We start from the raw sequence: 23,461 nt of genomic DNA on the forward strand, positions 1-23,461 counted from the left end.
CCTGTTATGGGTCAGTACCCTGGAATGAGTATAGTGTGGGATCCATCGCAAACTCAACAGGTGTTGCAGCCAAATGTACAGTTGTCATCCCAAACTGGACAACCCTTAGTTTCTGGTACACCCCAGCAACCAGTCCAGTCTAACATTCAAACTTCTGTACCTTCGGTAGTTTCTCAGCCTGGACCTAGTACACCTCGTACTTCGCCTCAAACGACTGCTACAACTGCCGCAACATCTGTTCAATCTACCCCACCTACTTCTGGAGTATCGACAGCTCCGGTTTCTACTGTTCCTGTATCTACTCCTCAGACATCTTTACCACCGTCTGGATCTACGATTCAAACTTCGGTTCAGATGCCTGTAGGACAACCTGGTTTAAGTACGGTTGTCACAAGTCAACCACAATTTACTTATCAACCGTACCAGGGACAGTACCAATTCGGTCCTGCTGTGCAGCAGCCAGTCTATCAGTATCAACCATACCCTGGGTACACTTATCAACAACCTCAACAACCCCAGTACGGTCTGGTTAATCCTGGTTTTCCGGGAGGATACAATATCCCAAACGCAATTCCTATTCTTAGTTATCCTGGATATCCTCCTCCTGGGACTAGTCTCATGACCCAGAGTTTTAGGGATCCTAATCGGCAGTTACCATTTATCGCAACTTTGGACTTACCTGACTTGTCGTACCTAACGAACGATCCCATTAATTATCTTCCGTTTTGGCCGCCAATGCCGAATAAGTTGCCCAGTGACATTCCTAAGTTCGAAGGTAAATCAGGAGAGGACCCGTCGAACCATGTGATGACTTACCACCTCTGGTGTGCATCTAACTCCATTTCAGATGATTTGATCTGTCTTAGACTTTTCTAGCGCACTCTAATTGGTCTCGCGGCCAAGTGGTACATTGAGTTACCTCGAGGCACTTTTTATAATTTTAGTCAGTTAGCTACCTCGTTTTTAACTCATTTTCAGTTGCCAGTCTGATATGACAATGGCACCGAATTGTTAACTTCGTTAAAACAATCGACATCCACTTACATTTTAGATCATATTCATGAGTGGAGACGTCGACGACGTTTATTGAAGGTGTTTATTCTGGATCAGATCTTGGCCAAGTGGTTTGTAAAATATTTGTGGCCAAAGATCACTGAAGACGTTGCTAAAGCCGGAGTTGTTACTGAGGAGCAAGTAATTGCTCAAGCACAGTACCTTGACTTGGTCTATACTCAGTCAGGTACGTTACACGAGAAAATCCCCGATCTTCCCAAGCAAAATCAAATTGCTGCAGCTCCTTCGGGATCTCATGCCACCGATGGTATGATTGGCACGGTTAACACTAAAAGTAAGAAGAAATCTTCCAAGAATTCTTCTCCTATCATAACCTTGCCTGATTCCCCAACAGGAGATTCTTCTACAGAAATCTCCGCCGATATTCACGTTGTAGAGTCATCTACAGCCAAATCAAAATCCGGTGGGAAGAAGAAAGGAAAGAAGAAGAATAAAACGGACAAAAATTCAAAGGAGAAACCTGAAAAGGCGGAATCCAATGATGAAAAGCGCAAACCTCGTTATCCTTGTCTCATTTGTGATGATGAACATTTTACAAGAGACTGCCCTCATCGTGCAGAGGTTGCGAAGATTGTCAAAGGTTCCCAAACTCCTGCTGCTTTGAAGGATCCTTTTCCAACTCAAGACAGTAAGATGATAGGTTCATCCTCGAGTGCCAATGAAGAACCCATACTGATGATGTCCCATGTTAGGATTGCGACTCGATCGCAAGATTATGGTAGTAAAAGTCCTGTTGATGGTAAAGAAGCAGAATCTTCTCATTCTAATCCATCAACCTCAGCTCCCGGTTCCGATCCACTACAGATCGAGAAACCTAATCCAGACTTGGTAATCAAACCACCCACCAAGGGTATACTTCGAAAGTTAGCTTTCAATCCACATGCGAGAGCGGCTTAGAATTATAACATTGTTGAGGATTTAGCTGTTTCACCCTCAGCAATGTCGGCTTTGGAAGTGCTGTAATCATGTCTAGCACAACGTAAATTACTTTTGTCGGCTTTGGAAGTGCTGATGTTCAGGAGTCAAACCTAATAATTTTCAATCTAGAAAATAGTACACTACATTTGCCTCATCAAATGGCTTTCCAGATTCCAGTGATAGTGAAAAACAGGCCTATTCATCAGACTGTAATTGATGAGGGAGCCTCAACGTGTATTATGTCGATACAGTATTGGAGATCGCTTGGTTCTCCTTCGCTAAATCAATCCCCGACGATTCTAAAGGTCTTTGATGGCCGTGGGTTTCATCCTTTTGGCATTCTACAGGATTTGCCTATAGGGGTTGAAGGAAAAACCATTAGTCTAGATGTGGAGGTGGTTGATGCCCCTCTATATTACAACCTTCTCTTGGGTCAAAGTTGGTCTTACGCTATGACAGCGGTCGTTTCATCGGTCTTTCGAGTAATAAAGTTTCCACATAATGGAAAGATCGTAACAATAGACCAGCTGGCTTACTTTTCATCCTACCCAGCCTCTTCCGAGAGTATTCAGCATGTCGGTAAAACGACTATCCCATATAAGGATTTTGGAGTAGGACTAGTTAAAGATGCCGGTTTACTGGGAACTTTTCCTTTTCCTCCGATCAGCGCATCGTCTTCATTTGCAACCATTCATATGATTACATCAGACACCATTGTTTATGATGATCCTTGGATCATTCCTTCTGAATCTGAGATAGACTCATTTGGTAATGCCATGCCTTTGAGTCCATATGAAATTGCCTATGAAGCCGTGCAGTCGTTTGCCGACCCATCTTCAACCAAAAATGACTTCATGAATGTGGTCCGTGAGGAATCACTTTTCACATCAAACTCGGATTTAATCACGTTTTCTGAACTTGTTCACTCTGATGAGAAAATTCACGAAATCCTATGTGTAGATGATTTACCATGGGAAGATCTCCATCACAGATCTTCGTTTTTACCCGAGAATGATTGTTTTGAAAATGATTTCTCATCAATTTTTACAACTGAATATGTCAAGGAACCTCAGAATCCAATGAAACATCCCGATTCAGAGTTAAATTTGGGGAACATCTCTCGAACTATTCCTATTGACATTTCGGTTAAGCCCGGAATTGTTGAGAACATTCATATAGGTGCCTCGTGTACAGATGACGAAATTCAACTATATAAGGCCCTATTTCAAGAATTCCGCGACGTGTTTGCTTGGTCCTATGAGGAAATTCCAGGAATTGATCCTGCAATTGTTGTTCATGAGATCAAGACTTACCCGGACGCTAAACCCGTCCGACAACGTTTGCGTCAGATTCACCCACGAAAAGCTGCTGCAATTAAAGCAGAAGTTGAAAAATTATTGAAAGCAGGTTTCATTTATCCGATCCTGTTAATGGATTGGGTATCGAATATTGTTCCGGTTAACAAAAAGCAGGGAACAATAAGAATATGCATCGATTATAGGGACATTAATCGAGCCTGTCCAAAGGACAATTACCCAACTCCCTATATCGATCAAATTATTGATGATTGTGCCGGCAGCGAAATATTCTCCTTTATGGACGGTTTTTCCTTGATATGATCAAATCAATATTCTACCTGCCGATCAACCAAAAACGACTTTCATTTGTCCATGGGGGACATTTGCTTATTGCAAATTACCTTTTGGGCTCAAGAATGCTGGAGCAACTTTTCAAAGGGCGATGTCTTATGCGTTTCATGACATCAAGCACATTGTGAAACCCTATCTCGATGACTTGCTTGCTCATTCATTACATCGAGCTGATCACCTCGTCCATTTACGAGCAATTTTTATGAGGTGTAGGCATTATCAGATTCGTTTGAACCCACACAAATGTGTCTTCTATATAGAAACGGGTCGATCACTGGGGTTTGTAGTTTCGAAAGCCGACATTCGCGTTGATCCCTCGAAGGTCGAAGCTATCATCAAATTGCCTCCTCCTTCGAGTCTTCGCCAACTCCAAAGTTTGCAAGGGAAAGCAAACTTTTTACGACGATTCATTCCTAACTACGCCGAGGTTACAAAGGGTTTTACCCGGTTGTTGAAGCAGAATACTCCATTCTATTGGGATGAGATAGCTCAAAAATCTTTTGATGCACTCAAATACGCGTTGACCCATGCACCGTTATTGCATCCTCCCAACTACAACCAGGATTACTTCTTGTATCTCGCCGCCTCTCATTCCACCATTGGAATGTTCTTAGTTCAGGAAGATGAATTCGGAACTGAACATGTGATATATTACCTTAGTCGAACTTTAAATCCAACTGAGCTAAAATACTCACATGTGGAGAAATTGGCATTGGCAGCTGTTCAAGTTGTCCAACGTTTTCGTCACTACATTTTACTACGTAAAACTACGGTAATTTCAGATTGCAACCCTATGATCTACATTTTGACCAAGCAATTGCTAGGGGGAAAGTACTCTAAATGGATCGTTATCCTGCAGGAGTTCGACTTGGAATTTGAGAAATCCAAGTCTAAGAAATCTTTAGTTTTTGCGGAGTTAATGTGTGACTTCCCGCGTGCTGACACGGAAACTGTGGCGGAGGAGCCCATTGCGGACGAATCCTTGTTTCTAATCAGCACTTTAGATCCGTGGTATGGGGATATCATCGTTTATCTCCAGACCCAATCCTTTTGGCCAGAAATTTCAAGGTGAGAACGTCGAAAAATTTGATTCCAGTCCCAACAATTCAGGATTATTGGAGATACTCTTTATCGCCGTGGGGCGGACTTTGTTTTTCAACGTTGCTTAACTCACAAGGAAGCTGAAAGGGTTCTAAATGACTATCACTCTGGAGTGTGTGGCAGTCATATGTCTGGGTTTGCCACAGCCCAAAAGATATTGCGCGCTGGCTACTTCTGGCCGTCTTTATTTAAAGATTGTATTACGGCAGTCCGAAAATGCCACAACTGCCAAATTTTTGATCGAAAGATGCGCGCTCCACCTGCTCCTCTCCACCCTATAATTGTCGTTGGTCCTTTTTCCAAATGGGGTATCGATTTTATTACATATAACCCTCACTCGGCCAGGGGGCATGCGTATATCATCCTTGCGTTAGATTATTTTACTAAGTGGGCCAAGGCGATGCCTACATTTGAGGCAGACGGCAAGACAACTGCAATTTTCGTGTTCAATCATATAATTTCTAGGTTTGGTGTCCCACAAGTGATAATCACTGATCATGGGCGTCATTTTCGAAACGTTATGATGACCGAACTTACAGGCCAGCTTGGTTTACGTCACGATAGTTCAACCCCTTATTATCCACAAGCTAATGGTCTGGTTGAATCCATCAACAAAGTTTTAGTTATCATGATCCGACGAATCATTGGGATTCATCGGTCGAATTGGCACAACATGCTATTTTCAGCGCTTTGGGCGTACCAAACTTCAGTAAAAACATCAACAGGGTTCACTCTTTTCCAACTAGTCTATGGTTTGGAAGCTGTGTTACCCATTGAATGCGAAATCCCGTCACTGCAAATGGCCATCGAATTACTTCCAGCCACTTCCGAAGAGGAAAAGCATTTGTTATACTTGGCTCAATTAGATGAGAATCGACGTGATGCTGCATTGGAGATCGAGACTCACACAAAACGCATGAAAGCTCAGTATGATCGAAATGTGACCCCTCGAAATTTTTCGGAAGGAGATCTAGTCTTAGTTTACGATCAAGCTAATGATAAATTAGGCGCTGGAAAATTCGTTCCTATGTGGCATGGTCCCTATTTTGTCAAGCGAAAGCTAGCCAAAGGGGCCTATGAATTGGTAGACTTTGATGGGGACTCTTTGGGTAAACCCAGAAATGGTCTTTTCTTGAAGAGGTATTATGCCTAAAGGATGGGTATGGAGATTTTTAGTTAGGATAGTTTTTCTTTCTAGCTGGTGTGTTTTAGTTTAAACAGTGTGCTTAGCTTAGAGAGTGTTTTTTCGTCACTATTCCTGCTTATCTTGGTTTTACTCTTGATATTGCAGATGTTGATGCCTCTCCAAATACACATTGGTTTCGCTGATGGTGCTTGTCGTAATACACGGAACATCTCTTCTGCAGCTTGGGTTATCTATTCGCCCTCTGACGAGTTAGTATCTATGCATGGGGTAAGCCTCGGTCAAACAACGAACAACATTGCCGAGTATAGTGCAGTGATTGAGTTATTATCTGAATCTATTTCATTTGGGATTCAGAGTTTGATAGTGAGGTTATATTCTGAACTCGTTGTATTACAGCTTAATAGAGTGTACGCCATTAGAAATCCAGTGTTATTAAGATTATTTTTGAGAGTGCGTCTCTTGGAACGTGAATTTGATTATATTGAATATCAGCATATTCCAAGATCTTTAAATACATCAGCAGATGCAATTGCTTCTCGAATGTTAAATAGACATTTGCAACAATCATACATGTAAATTTAAAACCATGCCATAACATGATTTACAAGATAAGCCGGTAATAATGATATATATATAAGAGTGTGTCAAAAAATACATTGTCCTCGATCATAGGTTGGAAAACACCTTATGATCGGCAAAAATGATAAGTACAAAAAACAAAAATGTCACATGTGCCCACAATATGCGATCATCCTATCACTGGTGATGATCTCTATAAGAAACCACTGCACGGGCCACCTTGCAAAGGAACCTCCTAAAAGGTCCCGGGACCCCAATCACATAGCGCTGAAGTCGACGAGGAATGTCATCCATAGTGGTCTCTGGAATATCTCCTGTCAAACGCTCGAGATGACCCTCCAACTCGGGCAAAACCTCTGCTGATTCGTCCTGTGGGGCTGGCGCGGGTGCAATTGGTTGCTTCCTCTCGTAAGGCTGGAGAGCGGCTGGTCGCTGTGGACCCACATCTGCATTTGAAATTTTTACTATCAGTTTTGAGACGATGGAAAAATAATAAAAAAAATTAAAATAGGAAAAATGTTGAAAAGGATTTTACCTGAATCATCCCACTGCTCTCCTGGTGGAAGAGTCATGTCTGGGTCACCACGAAAATCTATCCCAGCGTAAGGGAAGTCCTGAATAGAAAAGACCTGGTTTTCCAGCCATTGGAAATACTCAGGTTTGAATCGAGCAACCTCTGTCCTCTCGTCCGGGTGACGGGCCATAACTGTGACCCATCGCATCAGTTTGGGCTCTCGAGGAAGCCCAGCTCCAACAGTAAGGTGCTGCGGGATCAACATAGGAACCCTCTCCAGGCCAAAACTCACAACCAAAGCCCCATAACCAAAGGTCTTTAGTCGTCCGTTCTTGGCCCTGGTCAGTTGGCCTTTTACATTGGTCAACACAGCATCGCACCAGTTGAAGATGGTGCCTCAGAAGCAATCAACTGCCATACGCATCTGGGATCCGGTGGCAATATGTAATGCGGCAGCTCCGCAAATTCTGGTGACAGTAAACGCAATCACCATGAGTTCAGGACAGGATATGGTCTTTATGTCTATCCCTTTGTCTCTAGCCTGGCTGTTGCAGTACTCTAGCCGGAGGCTATCGACAGACTGGCCACCTGCCCTAGCCCCAAATAGAGTCAAGTCTTCGCCTCTCTTAGGCAAACCAGTCAAGAAATATATGTCCGCCAACTCGATTTCGAGCTGGTGGCCGCCAATGAAGAAGCACTGGTCCTGTATGCTCCATCTGTCAACCAACCACTGTAAGAAATCCACCTGAGCCCTCATGCCAGGAATGGCCCAGAATTTGTACAAGCCGCACGCCCTCAAAGCATCAAGTGAAGGCTGATGATTCCATGCGGCAGCATCCACGTCCTCATGCTCTCGTTCACGCCAATCTAGCATGATGTACTCTCTGCATCAAGCATAAGGATAAATTAAATTGCTAGAAATTATTTTGATTGGTCCATTTTTGAGATTTTTTGGGTTAAAAACCCTTGCGACGGGGACCGCACCCTCCGGGTTAGACACAGTGCGTGGGATCGCACTTTGTCTACATGGAAGGTGTGGACCCCGAGCTTTTTCCCAATGGAGAAAAAGTCGGGGTCCGCAGGCCAACAATGGTAAACCTGCGGGCCCCCGTGCGCGGGTTTTATGCCTAAAAACCCTCCCAAAAATGAAATAAATGACTAAAACAAAAATTGAAACGGTTAAAAATGAAGAGTAGGATGATGTGGATTACCTGGAGAAGACGGCGTTCGATTCCGACGGTTGGATTTTCCGCAATCTTCACGGGAAGTTTTCTGAGCAAAAGCACTATTTTCTCACCCAAAACTCAAACGGTAAAAATGAATTGACAAAGGCCCTTTTTATAAGTTTTTTGGGTAAATAAATTGTAAATTTGTTTATGTTTCACTTTGAAAAGGTATTTTTGCTACATTTTTATCCATTTTAAACAGGTACGAGTAATGTTTGCATTTTTGTTCAGGATAATGAATTTTTCAGGCGAAATCTATCATTTTCAACGAAAAAACATTTAGAGTCACCTTTAAGCTCTTTTCTGACTCCTAAAACATGAAAATTTCGCCAAGTGTTTCTTTTAAACTCGTTAAAATGGAATTAAAAGACGGTCCACTTACAGCTCTTTTCCGACCGTAAAAACATGAAAAGATTGCCGGATTTTTGTCGTTTCAAATTCGATATTGGTTATAAAACGACGTGTCATTGATCGCTTTTTTACTTTTCGGGTCAAGGGCACTAATAACGAAAAGTACTCCTTGGTCGTAAAAGATCAAGCGGTTCTCTCAAGTATTATTTTATACTTTTTCGGGCTTGGGAGACACAAATTTACAAAAAAGGTCAACCCTGGAGTCTTCTTAAGTTTTTTCAGACTCTCTAAAATTGAAAAATGCCGAGTTTCTCCTATACTGGACTCATTAAAATTTCACAGTAAAGGACCTGTTCAATTACAAACAGGAACGAGCCACTCCTTCTTAGGGTTCGAATTTAAACTAAGTTGGACTCATCCGAAGGATGAACTTATAATCAAGCAAATGTTATCCTCCTCAAGCTTGTCAAAAATAAAGAGGTACTTGCCAGAAATGGTGGGGGAAAAGAGAGAAAAATGAACCTGTTTGTCATACTTTGTAACCACTCTTGAACACGACACTTTTATTCATCTGTGTTGGGAAATCCTTTGCCTAAAAGTTGATCAAATCACATTGAAATTATTCAGCCGGTTTCTGGGTATTAACTTTGGGTCAATCGTCACCAAGCCATCTGTCGTGTCGTTATGTGTTCAAGAGGTCACTGCCAATAAGCCATTCATCTGCAAAATATCTATCATCCATCTTGACCATCCCTGAGTCAGTCCTTGCAACTAAATTTCTTCAACTTGATCTATGATTTCGTGTTGTAGGCTTGCCTACGACGGATCGCTTTCTATCGACTTCAGCTCATTATCTAGAAAGATGATCTAGAAACGGTCAGTACCTTGAGATCTGCATGCCTCAATGGCAGGTTTCTCACCTTTGACGACAGTTTGCATCATTGAATTTCGATCAAAGGATTCTGTGACATGTTCGACATCAACACATTTATTCACATCTCATGGATTGTACTGGGTACTTTGAGAGCCATTGACATCACTGGTGGTTTCTCTCACACTTGTTAACAGTTTACATCATTGACTGGTAATCAAGTGGTTTCTACCATGTTCGACATCAACACATTCATTCGCATGGATAGAATCGTACTGTTTCGGGAAGTAGAAATGAAGACCCTGGATCTAGTTTCCACAATCCAGGCTGCGAGGAATTTTGTATTCATTATATAATGAACTCTTCATAAACAGATGGCTGCGTCCATACTGTGTCCACATGATTCTATACTTGTGATTTTTTACAAGATCATTCCTATATCAGAGCAGTAGTTAGTTTTTCTAGTCAGTTTTGATCTGAGTATGGGAATGCCTACCTCAGCGATGATATGATCTCATATATATATCTTTCATTGAATGTTTTTACAGGTTCCAACCGGGCTCTCCACAAGATGATCCTCGAAATGATAAAGTACTTCACTCTTCCTAAATGATCAATGAAATTCTCATCTACTACAGACTTCGCACTTTAGGGGGCAATCTGTTACACAAAAATATCGTCACCATGATTATTTGCAGTCAGTATGGGTCTATCATCATTTGTACTATCCTCCTAGGCAAGTCTCAGACCTCAGCTCTTCAAGTCCAGCTTTGAATATGGGAGAAAGACATTAAAAAGCAATGTAACTCTGGTTCTGCACTTTCTCTCACTGTCACCTGCGGTCCCGCACCTTCTGTTTACAAAAACTGCGGACCTGCTCGCTCTGTCCCTAACGGTGTGGGTGCGGACCCCTATGAAAGTCAAAAGGCGCAAGTTTTATCTTAAAAAACTCACTTTGGGTTAATTCTAGAGGTTTCTAGAAGGAATTTTGACGTGGATTGTTCGCTCTAAGGTGGTTCATGCATCCCAAAAGAGAAGGAGCTAATCCCTTGATGAGAGGAGCTATCCCTTTGAAGGAGGGCTTTATCCCTTTGAAGGAGGACCTAGTAACCTCACTCCATTGCACTATAAATACAGGCATTGGGCTGGTTGCTAAGGAGGTTAGAAGCTGAACATTTTTTAGGGTAAATGCTGGTGAAATCAAGACTTCCTAGTTGAGCTTAAGAGGAGAGATCACATACCTTTTTGGCTTCATTGGGGAGTGAGTGAAACTTGTCAAAGTAGAGGAGACTTCTTGCTGGACCCTGGGAGGAGCTTGTACAGTGTCAAGGCAAAGGTTGTCAAGTTCTTCTTCTTTTGAATTAATACAATCAAACTCATTTTTCTCAACAAGTATCTCATGTTATTTGTTTCATGGACTCCTTGACTTTCATGTTAAATATGTTTTATGCAATTGGCTTTTCAGGTGCTATTTAATTTGTTTGCCTTGTTTGTGTTTGCAGATTCGCGACAAAGGAGCTCATTTGGATTAAAGGAGCGAGGGCATCCACAAGCTTGCGTTGGACTTAAGGTAGGCCCTAAAAACACTTGTTTACCATTGTTTATTAAATCATATTTAGAGAAAGATAGTGTCTGGTTGGTTTGCTTGTCATTAGGTCTTCTTTAGATTCTAGGAAGGTCTATCTTGTCCGCAAGATCGACTTATTCCATGTGACAACTATCACTAAAGAAAACTAGTAATATAACTAAAATAAAGTAATTTAGATAAAATAAACTAACAAAAACTAAAATGGCTACCATAGACCAAAAGCTAAAATAGTTATTAAAAGAGTCATGACATAAAATGAAAGGAAACTATGAAGTTCATATGATCGGAAGAGCCTATCACTAATTTCATCAAAGATATGTTGAATTCCAATCTTTTCCAGTAACCCTTGTACATTGTCTACAATAACCATGCCATCGCCATCACCATCCAAGGTATTAATTATTCGAGATATGTCCCATATTTGAACGAAGGTCATGTATATTTTATTTACAAAATCACTGCTCGTTTGATCAATCCTACCTCCAGACAAGTCGTATTTTCCAATATCACTTTAATATGTGGTTCTTTTGGATTGTAAAGTTCAGGAAACTTAGTTTCCCATTATCTTAGAAACCCAAACATGAGCATAAAAGTTGTAGAAACTATAAAATTTTTGAACCCAACTTAGGGACATAGATACAACAATGCTCCATTACATATGGAAGGCACATTTGAAATTCTTGTTGTTGCAGTGCTCAAGTACGGTTGTTCTTGAAATCTGGAAAAAACGAGAAGGAAAAATAGTATAAAAGCATGAGTCATCTATGTCCACCTCTACAAGTCATCTTTTTCCACCTCTGCAAGTCATGTTTGTCCACCAAGGTAGTTTCAAATGTCGAAGATGAAAATATCATCGGAGCAACAAAGGGTTTGGCATCATACGGAGCCAAAGAACCCATATTTTCTCCCAAATTTTGCTAATGTGGAAGCTGGAGGAGAACTTATTTTAGAAACCAGAGAAATGAAGGTCAACAACTATGAAAGTAGTAAAGGTCTCCCATATTGAACAAATGTCAATTACAAAAATACCCAAAAATTATCAATACCAAAACATTCAATCAACTTTAATCTCATAAAAGTTCATGCCTTGCAGGATAAATACATAAGCTATGACTGATAAAACATATGAACAAATTATATCAATTAATATTTGATTGTTTGCCTTGATGGCTTGGTTGGAAAAATCAAAGAGATCACAATAAATGCTCTACAGATAGGTAGTTCATTTTGTTTCGAAACTATCATATCAAACTAATATAAACAATACACGGAAATCAATTTTCTTCAATGGAAAATAAACAATGGAAAAACAAACTCAGATATATGACTACACATAAAGTTAAACACATTAAAGAAATGAACTCGTTGGATATATCCATTGCATACTTAAAAATCACCCATGTTTAACTAATGAAATTATTAACATAGATTCATAGCAACCTTGGATCTATTAAGTGTCCAAGCCGATCGAAATAAATAATTGAGTACAAACCTATATATGCCTTTGATTTATTAAATGCCCAACGAAATTAAATAATTGAGTACAAATCTCTCCACACATAAAAGATCTAGTGTATATATATATTATCAATTTTCTTTTTCCTATCTTCCACTATTAAGTAGCATGAGGAATAAAATATTTCAATACATACCTCTTTGCACTTATAATCAGTCTTTATCTGCTGCGAAATCCTTATCTTCCTCACCATTCATAAGGCCCTCAGATATATTTTTTTGCTAGATTTTCATTTTATGGCTCCACATAAAAAGATACCCTACTCAAATTAATTTTCATATCCTTTATTTGTCCTTCGATCCTTGGAACAATCTTTGTATCCCCGTGCAACATCAAACTCAAACATTGTACTAGTTCCGCAAATCCAACACAACATATCTTTCCACACAATTTTGATAATAGCATTCCACTAGTAAGCATACCTTTCTTCCATGCAACCTACTTAAAGAAAAATTAAAAAGAAAAAAAATTGAAGTAAAGTCTCCTCGATCGAACAACTGAACCTTTGTAAAGCTGGAAAATGATCAGTAGACAAGGTCAGATTTAATGTTCAACAATTGTGAAAGTTGGAGACGAACCTTGAGAAAGTGGAGCAATATGAAAAGGACAATGGATCCACTTGTCTTGATATGCTTAGCGAGTAGTTCATGCCCTCACCAAATTGGAGATGAATACTCAACAACTGATTGGTATTTATGGCTAAATCATTTGAATCCATGGCAACACTCATGTTATTTGGGTGGTATAGAAGCCAATCAATTTCTGCACCATAAAATTGCTGCATGGGAGAATCAACTCGCAGGTTCATTGAGTTGTTTAAGCTCTCGTTGCTAATTATTATTTCTCCTTCGCAGTCTGGCCTCATGGCCCGGGAGTAACAACTGACCATTTCTGCCTTGTCGTCATGGCTAATTGCAGGCACCCCTGTGGGGTTTTCGAAATTATTTTGATCGTTACTAATAATTAATTGCAGATCTATTGATAAAGACTGGAATTCAAGCTTGTCCATGGTATTAATCGATACACAACTATGATCAATTTCTAGTTCTAAAGAGTCAGTACAGTCAGAATGGAGCACAACTAAATTTGAATCAGTGTTGCTACTCTGATAATATATAGTACTGGTACACATGTTGTAGGAAGATGAGATTACTTCTCCTGAGTGTTCCGAAAAAACATAAACTGGATCATGGATCTCCCATGTTGATGACACTCATGTGTCTGAATTACAAAGTGTTTGCGAGTTTACAGGATTCGAACTGTGGTATGTCATTTCTGATCTTGAAATGAAATTTTAACGTCCACGAGACTAGATATAGTCTATGGGACCAGATAGGATAATTGCAAGTACATTCATATACATAACACAACTTTTAATGCTTCAACTTTACATAGTTTGGCATGTACTGGTAAGAGTCATAATTTTGCATACTTTCAGAATTTTCATGCTCTAGAATCCCAGGGAACTCAAGAGAGTTATATCAGATTCTTTCAAAAGTGAAGTATTCAAAATGACAATATTTCTATAGGTGGTTATGATAATTAAAAAATAGTAATTTTATGTTGTCCATATCCATTTTGATATAAAGTTGTTGGATTTGAAACCAATTCAAATTCAACTATCTTTAATCACCCTATAAGATACATGAAAATTGCCATAAAACCAATTCAAATCCAACAACCTATAATCAACTAATAGTACATAGTAGGGTAGATAAGGATGGCTGTAATTTCATGGTTGGGCTATTTTGAGCTTCAAAGTTCAGTGGGTAGTGGGGCCTGTGAGAACTTTTATGATCCAGACAAAATGCAAGTTTTGGATTCCTTAGCCATCATTTAAAATTCTAAAGAAATTAAAGCTACATTAAAAAAGTAATGGTGGGTTCTTGTTGGGTGAGACATGAAATTTGGAAATATTGGCAAATGTGTAAAACGATGTTGATTACAACAATGGGTATAAAAAACGATCTGGTATGTCTTGTTTAATGATAACAAAGTCTTTTTAGTCCGCAAAATTTTGCCTCGGCCCTCCACTGAGTGTGGAAGCCTGAGTCATGTTCATAAGAATTTACTGTTACGAAAGATATGAATATTTACAAGACAAGATCTTTGCGTGATTGCATGATATGGTGAGAAATAGAATACAAATAACAAGAGTCGTTGAATTTCTGAATGAAATGGGGGTGTTGTGCCTCTCAATGTTTTTGTCGTATGTAGAAATTGGGCACTGAGGAATCATTGCCATGCATTAATGGTGAATAGTTGTTCGTCATAAATAAATGTGGGATGCAAATATCGTATTGTGGAAGATAACAATAGGAGCATTTAAATTGGTCAAAGTTTGGTTAAAACTGAATTAACGTGTTGTACCAGACTGCAAATAAGACGACGTACTGATGGGGCTCTTTTTTCCTCTTTCTCTGACAACACCTAACAATAAACAAATTTTGAAAGTTTTTCTATTGTATGGAATCACAATGAGGATGCCATTGCCAAGTTTCAACCGAAAATATCACACTCTGCAGCATAACATAACAGATATAGAACAAACATAGAAGAAGCATAATTTATTTTAACGTTTAGTAGGCTAAAGACTCTTAAACATAGTTTATGGGACAAATTGTCTTGCCTAGCCATCTGATTTCTGCATTCAACCTTTTTTTCTATGTAATCTCACAATGTGCACTACCACCTTCTCAACAATCCCCTTGCTAAATAAATTCCCAGAGTTAACTGTTAGAATATATTCATGGCCACAATTTACCAGTGAAAATAACAACAAAGAAAGTGTGTATTAATGGACATGAGAGCCCCTACAAAGAAAAATCACACATACAGAGTTTGGGTTATAGCTGCCCACCCACATGATGTTTGTGGGCATCAAAATTCTTCTACATGTGGTTTCACAATGGACTATAATTCTGAAACTCTCAATTGCATGTCCATTTTGAAACTCATGTTTAGAGGAAAAAACATAACATAACATAAACACATTACTACTAACACCTATAAGGGGGTGTGCACACATTGCCACAATTAGAGACTTGTAGAAGAAGAGGGAGATCCCTTGTACAAACAAATGAAGAAGAGGAGGAAGTGGAGGAGGTGAGATGATGAGAGGGCTTGTAGAGAAACCTCAAAGATGTGGGGAAGTTGGACTGACACCCCAATATCTCATAACAATCGATGGAAAAGAGAAAAAGATAAATATGGACTTGGTCTTTACTCCATTCTTTCTTGTTAGGCTGATCCAGAAGATGATGTAGAGGATCCAACAACAGTCGTAAGAAATAGACATAAAGATGACGAAAGCCTCCCAAGGCCAAAACAATGCTCCTCATTTGCCATACATAAACTCTTCAGGCCAATGCTTGGCACAAATTCCTTCCCACAGCGCCTCCTCTTCGGCGGCATGCTTCCAACGACGGCTCACACAAGTGACAATCGCCAGAGACTTAGAATCCAAATGCTTCAACACCTCAAACAACACGTCCTCGGAACAAGACTTAATGGAACCATAATTGTGTTCTTCCCACCTCATTTTCTTCACCTTAATCTCCTGCCCTTGATGAACCCAAGGAAGAGGAAGGCGTTGGTTGTGCATCAAATGCAATTGACTCTGCATAGGGAAAATGTGAGCCAAACAAGGTTGTACTCAACAATAGGCATTAACTCCCCACCTCGAAAGGTGGTGCGGCAGGAGAAATCAGGGTTGATAAAAGTTTACACGTGTTGAACTTTGATGGGAGAGGACAACGAAAATGGAGTGAGGGGATTGGCTGGGCTAAACAATGTTTGCCCAAGCAACTTGATAGATGCCTTTCAGTGTAAATATATAAAAGATTTGTATAGGCTTGATTTAGCATTACTTTGCCTTTTATTTTTACATTATATATATATTTCATGTATTTGAATATCATTCTTTGGAGGATCACTAGCCTATATCACAAGTTTGGGTAATGCATCGAGCCATAATTAGGAGTTAAATAAAAGACCCTTATCAAGGTGTCATTATTGTTACGGTCTTGGATTGAATAAGTACGTTGAAGTTATTGATGTATTGTCCATGTATTTTAAGAGATTTAATTATTTTTTTAATATGATTGGAATATAGTATAGAGATTTTGTTAAAACATTTGAGAACGTACAAATTATATTAAGTATTATTATCAAAGTTTTTACCAAAATAGGTTCTATGATATTGAAGGCTTTTAGAGTTAATGTCATCAATATCAATGATATAGTTGATGACCCTCAATATTACAAAAATGATGTTGGAACTCCCTAGGGGCTCAACTTTAATTATCAACTCAAGGTTTGTACAAACTTAAGAGGTATCGGTACTATATGTACAAAAGGAAATACATTCTACTTAGGTTGATTTGATGTAGCTAAAGAGAAGTCAAAATGCACAGAGACGACTATGCTACAGGAAATGCTTAGAAAATTCAATGAACAATAAATAGATCTATTCTAATTTGCAGGAAAGGAAACAATTGAAAGATATCCTATTCTATTGTAGAAAATTAAATGATAGAAAGTAAACCCTAATCTAATTGTAGGAAGGTAAATGACAGAATGTAACTCTACTCTATTTTGCAGAAACTAAATCTATGTTATTGTAGAAAAGGAAAAGATCGAAATAAACCTATTTTGTTTTCAAATAAAGCAAAGAAAATACTTCAAGAATTTTGGAGGCAAATCAATCCTACTTTATGGTGCCTGAAAAATCAATTTTGTAGCTGAGAGAAGATATAAAAGCAACAAACCCTAATTGTAGGAAGAAAGTTAAAACTATTAGTGCAAAGTTCCTATGGGGCCTCTGAACCTTTGAACTCCATCTCCAAGGCCTAAGGGATGTAAGATGCCAAGGAATGATAGACAAGCTTATGGTGCAATTTTGGAGGTGTTATAAGGAAATTTGCGTGTTTCTACATGATGGCCCTGTTTGGCTACAGGAAACATCCGAGAGCAATTTTATGAATTATGGATGTGGTTTGAAGAGTGGAAAATGTGGTTTAAGGCCATAGAAGGGGAAATAGGTCCTTACCAAGCTAAGGCACACTCAGTGAATCAAATCATACAAGGAGGAGTTGAAATTGGGTTTTCTTGTAGCTTGTTTAGGCAGAATTTAACTCACTAGCAGTTTGCAGAGATGTAAAGTAGTGGGTGAAAAGGTGATGATTTGAGTAACCCAAATGCATGAGAACGACATTAATTTTTCCTATGAAACAATACCTATGTATCTAAAATAAAAGTGCATGAATAGCTAATAAAAGAAAGATTTATAAACAGTTGTTAAATCACTAATTATAGGAAGTAAAATAGTAATGGAAAGGATGTGTTGAATTTGAAGTGAAGACCAATATTGCATGAAGGAAATTATTTTTGTGCTCATTAGGATAAGGTACATAACCAAACTTCAAAAAAGAGCTCACTTATAAACCCTGCAAAGACAATACTTTTCTCAAAAATAAGATTTGTAGAAAATCACAACTACACTAAATGCATGGAAAGGAAATGTACAAGAAGGGGGATTGGGAATCTGGGTTGGGCCCTAAACTAAGGAGACTCAGGTCCCTTATAAGAAAATCTGACTGAGAACAAAGGAATTATTTTCATTAACCTTCAAAAGTGTTCATACATGAAACATGAAAAACTAGCCTCAAGGGTTAGCTCAGTTGGTCGAGTTCTCGTTGCTAAATACCTCACCAGTTGGGAGGTGACAAGGTCAAATATCCTTGATGCCCTTGTGGCTACACCCTACTTTTTTGGCCAATGGGTAGATCCTTTTGGGTTGATTTGCCTAGATTTTCTCGTGGATGTAGCGACCACCCAGTGTCCATGAACCACCTTAAAAAAAATGAAACATGACAAACTTAAATAATATGCATGTGCATGTAGCTCGAGCTCCCTCTCAAGGGAAACTCGCATGGCCTTCTCCTCATCGAATCCGACATCCCTACAAACCACTGTCATCCTGCTGGTCGATAAGTACACCCGATAGTTGTGAGGTGTATTAGTGTACCCCATAAATATCCCCAATTCTGTTGTCGTCTCAAGCTTCTTCCATGCATATTTGGTCACATGGAAATATATCGATGACCCAAAAATCCTGAAGTAACCAACATCTGGCCTCTTATCAAAATAATCCTCCTTTGGTGTCTTCATCCCAAGAATCTGATGCAGGCTACGGTTTTGCAAATAAACCATTGTGTTGCATGGCTCAGCCCACAAGTGTAGTGGCAGGCCTTGATCATGCAACATCACCCATGATTCCCCTACAATTATTTTGTTCTTCCTCTCGGCCACCCCATTCTGCTGTGGGTTATGCGTGTCGTCAACTCCCATTTAATCCCTTCTGCTGCACTGAAGTTCTTAAACTCATTTGATACATACTCACCACCATTATCTCTCCTTAGAGCTTTAACCTTCTTGCCAGACTCTTTCTCAACCAATGCTTTAAATTCATAAAACTTTGTGAAAGTTTGATCCTTCTTTTGCATGAAAAATATCAAGCATTTACGAGAAAAGTTGTCAACAAATATAACATAATACCTATGTTTGGTCATGGATGCCATCGAGAATGGTCCACACACATCTAAATGGACTCGCTATAGAGTCACCTCTGCTCAACTATCTCTATCATGAAAGGAATCCTTTGTGTATATTCCCAAAGTACACCCCTTGCATGTATCAACTTGCTCAAGCACACCTTTGGGAAGACTAGTAGAGATCTGCTACATGATTTTCAAAGCCCCATGATGCAAGTGGCCCAATCGCCTGTGCCACAACTTGTGAATGTCTCGACTCTTCACCTTCTCTACTTTCATGCTCAAAGCAGCACAATCCTCTACCTCCAGCTTATAGAGATTCTTAAATCAAATCGCTATCTTCTTTACTTGACCTGTGGCTATGTGTCGAAGGAACACCTTTCCTTTCGAGAAGATCACATCATAGCCTGTATCCTCAAGCATGGTGAGAAATACTAATTTCTTCTTCAAAATGGGCACATACATAACATCCCTCAAGGTGAGAGGAGCATCCTGATCCTTCTTAAAAGTAAACATGCCCAATCGAGTAGCACTATAATTGTCGTCGTCACCCATCTCAATATGCATCTTGATATCTTTCTCCTTGAGGTCACTGAACAACTCCTTGTCACCAGTCATGTGGAATGAAGCTCCACTATCAAGGTACCATACAATACCCATAATTGATGACACCATGCATGCAATGAGAGTAAAGTCCAATTCGAATTGAGACGCCAAAGCCTCACCCGCCGCTCCTCCTGAGGACTTCTTCTTGGACTTCTTGAGTGGACAATTTGCAGCAAAATGGCCTAGCTTGTGACAATGAAAGCACTTAACTTTTGTCATGTATTTCTTCTTACCTCCATGGCAAGAATCCGATTTGGAATGGGACGCCTTCCCTTTCCCTTTCCTTTCCTTACTCGCTAAGGCACAATTTTCCTCATCATCAATATTTGATGAGGAACCATCTCTGGTGTTCCTTCTGATCTCCTCCTGTATCAAATCTGACCACAGTCGTTCCCAATCTGGAAATTTATCCCTTCCATTCATCGAGTTCTGATATCTATTCCAAATCTTAGGAAGGCCTAGGAGAGCTAGGCTCATCATATCATCCTCAACAATGATTATTCCAACACTTCCAAGCTCATCATGACAACGAGTGAACTTGGTCAAGTATTTTGGAATAGTCTTGCCTTTCTCCATCTTGAATTTATGAAGTTTTTCTTTCAGTGCCAACTTCCTATGGTCAATGTTGTTTTGGAATATGCCCGTCAATGCTGTTTTGGAATAGGCCCGTCAATGCTTTCCACATAGCATACAAAATTTCTTTCCCATGGAGACTTGAGACAATGTGGTCTCAAACTCTCTCAAGGATTATCTGCCTCGCCTTTGCCACACACTTCTTCCATTCAACCATATTTTGTGCATCCGATGCTGATGGCTTAGGAATGTCTTGATCAATGAATTCCTTCAAGCCATTATCCTCCAACATAACCTCCATTATGTCCTTCTAGGCTATATAATTCGAGCTGCCTTCCAAGGCATACTTGAGCTGCAAACCATAGAACACCATCTGCATCCTGAAGTATGTATTGCAAATTCAAATTTCACGTGTAATTAAAAACTAAAAAATTCAAAATCTCCTCTAGTATATTGCCTTCAGCTATGATACCATGTAGATTTTCCCGTAGATTCACAACTCATGTAATGTACTAAAACACAAGACAAGAATCTACTCTACTCTTTAAACAGTGGAAACTAAGATCGATGAAAACAATAATTGACAAGAGGAAGATAATAAAAGACACATAACATAATTTTTTCTCTAGGGAAAGCCACTGCTCAAAACCCCAACTATCTATTGCATTAATAAGAAATATGAGTGATAATACAAATCTTGTTCTCACAAGAACAATTCCGCACAAGTATGATCAACTCTCTGCCTCACAAGTTCGCACTAACCAACACTTAGCTGGTTTTTTCTACTTGTTGAGCCTCTATTTCCTTGCTCAATCCTTGTGAGGACTAGCCCATATTTAATTGGGAATTTCTTCTTCCATAACTACGGAATTCAAATCTAGGTCCTCTTAAGATTGTGTGCATGATTTGTATAACTCAGATCATTCTACAACTGATAGTACATTATCCCTACACTCTACTCTCAACTGGGTCTATCTCTGAATCGACATGCATGAGTTTCTCACGAGGGAATCTTCAATTAGTTGGAGTAGCACTAAGGATGCACCAGTGCACCAACTCACTACTAGAGCTCTACTAGTTCCACAAACAGTTAGAACTAGTTTAACAATCTATAACTCAGTCAAACTGAGTTATCTAATTACAACTCAAATAAACTCATCTTAGAACCCTAAAATTTAGGGAGAACATACATGACTACAAAAATACTTCCAACTAGAAATTCCTAAGCTAATTAAGTTAATTAAACTTAATTAACTATTTACAAGTTGCTATGAGAATAGAATTCAATTTTAATTCACAGTTTAATTCAAGGACAAATTAAACTAGAATTTCTTGTTGCCATTTCTCAACATATGTGCATTGGCATGTTCTCGTCAAAATGTTCCTCACCCTGGGCATACCATGGGGGGAGAGGTTGTCGTCCATGACCTCAATGACCTCTTCTGGCATGACCCCTTTAAGTCACCATGATGAACAAATTTGTGTATTCCCCGCCAGTGCTCTGAAACTGCGTGTAACTCTCGGTCTCTCCATACCCCTAGTGACCATTCACTCGTAGAGCATAGAGTTTAAGTGAATGAATGTCAAGATACACAATAATGGAAAAATTAATATCTCACTCAGGGCATATATGCATTGTCTTTTCTTGAAGTTCCATCATCTAGTTTCATTAAATGTGGACTATGGTGAGATTATGGAATGGTTGCCACCCATCCATTCCCATTAAGTTTTCATGCATTGTGGGCATGTGACAACTACCCCACCTCGGTTGTAATGCGATCACCTGGATCTGGGGAGTTGAGGTCTTGTGTTTCTATGTCTTGAACAATGGAGAGTCCATGCCTCAATTTTGGGATTGGCCAAGGTCATATCCTCGCATTGATCTATCTCTTCCACCCCCTTATTGGCAAAGATATATATGTCAATGTTATCGTCAACATACCTAAATAGATATGATTTTTTATAATAATATATGATAATTCTTAAATCATAATAGATATGGTTTTTTTATTAACTATGCACCCTTTGTATCTTCAATAAATTTAATATGGGGGGTGGGTGGTGGGGGGAGAACTACATGGAATTCATGCCATTGTGGTAGTATATTAGGGGATGTTGTGGCTTTACAAATTGTTACATATGCAGAGGCAACACAATATGCTTGGAATGAGTCTAAAAAATTGTTGGCTCTATATAAACCTTATATATGACTATGTTTATAATGAAAATGCATCAACCTTACTGGAATATGAATCTTTTCTTGCAACATGTATAGGGACTTATCTTTATTTATTTATTTTTATGGTAGGGATTAGCTACCATGTAGCCATGTTTATAAAATAAAGTAGTTTCTTTGTAGTTTGTTATTTATTTGGGAGATAACAAGAAATCTTGCTAATTATATTTGACGATATCATTGATAAGTTGATTAAATTAATTATAAGTTTTAAAATGGGTATGGAGGGATCTATTGAACGACTACACTTGATAGATGATGGGCTTTGTGGTGGGGTTACGTGTCTATAGTCGTCGTAGGTATGGGTCAAATGGATTTCATTGAAGGTAGTCAGACTCGTGCTTTCCTCTCAGATTTCCTTGTTGAATTTTGTTTTGCAAAAGTTTTTTTGGTGTATTATCTTTTCCACTAGGCCAGGGTTTCTGTGTGGCTGATAGGTTTTGGGGTTAGCTTCAGGTGGTATCCCTCTAGCCACTCGTTTGAATCTTTGTGTAGGCTCGGGGTGTTGTCTCTTTTGATGTTTTATTGTTGTTTCTTTGTGGCAGACTGAAGTCTAAAGCAACTAGCGGTTTTCTGTTAGGGTTTTATTTTCATTATGGAGGATATTGTTGATTATTCCCGAGACTTGTTGGAATCAGAGTCCATATGGAAGTCACATCCACATCGGATGATGGGTTTGGAGGATGGCAGGACATTTGGTGCTCCAGTCCCAGGGACAGAGGATGGGGTGCCATCTAGCCTTTCAGAAGTTTGGTTTTCTTCCTCCCCTTTGCTTTTTGAGGGGTTTTTCGATGATATTCCTCCGTTTGGTTCTTATGTTCAAATTTTGTCTGATGGGTCTCTTCCAACGAATGGTTTATATTCCTTAGTATTTGGGTCCTCTCTAAATGGATATGGTTGGGGTTTTAGGCGGTTCCCTCTCAATATGGGCTGACTATTTTCCCTGCTGAGAGGTTTT

General features: G+C 39.3%; 1 pseudogene; it reads right to left on the reverse strand.

Moving 5' to 3' along the window:
- Positions 1-21,716, reverse strand: part of LOC149157768 (uncharacterized) — a 63,614-nt pseudogene extending 41,898 nt beyond the window's left edge.
- Between the last annotated feature and the right edge of the window lie 1,745 nt (positions 21,717-23,461).

The sequence above is a fragment of the Pinus tabuliformis genome, chromosome 5_2 (genome assembly GCF_031772625.1).
Source record: "Pinus tabuliformis cultivar Carrire ecotype Pingquan chromosome 5_2, CPIR1, whole genome shotgun sequence".
NCBI lineage: Eukaryota > Viridiplantae > Streptophyta > Pinopsida > Pinales > Pinaceae > Pinus > Pinus tabuliformis.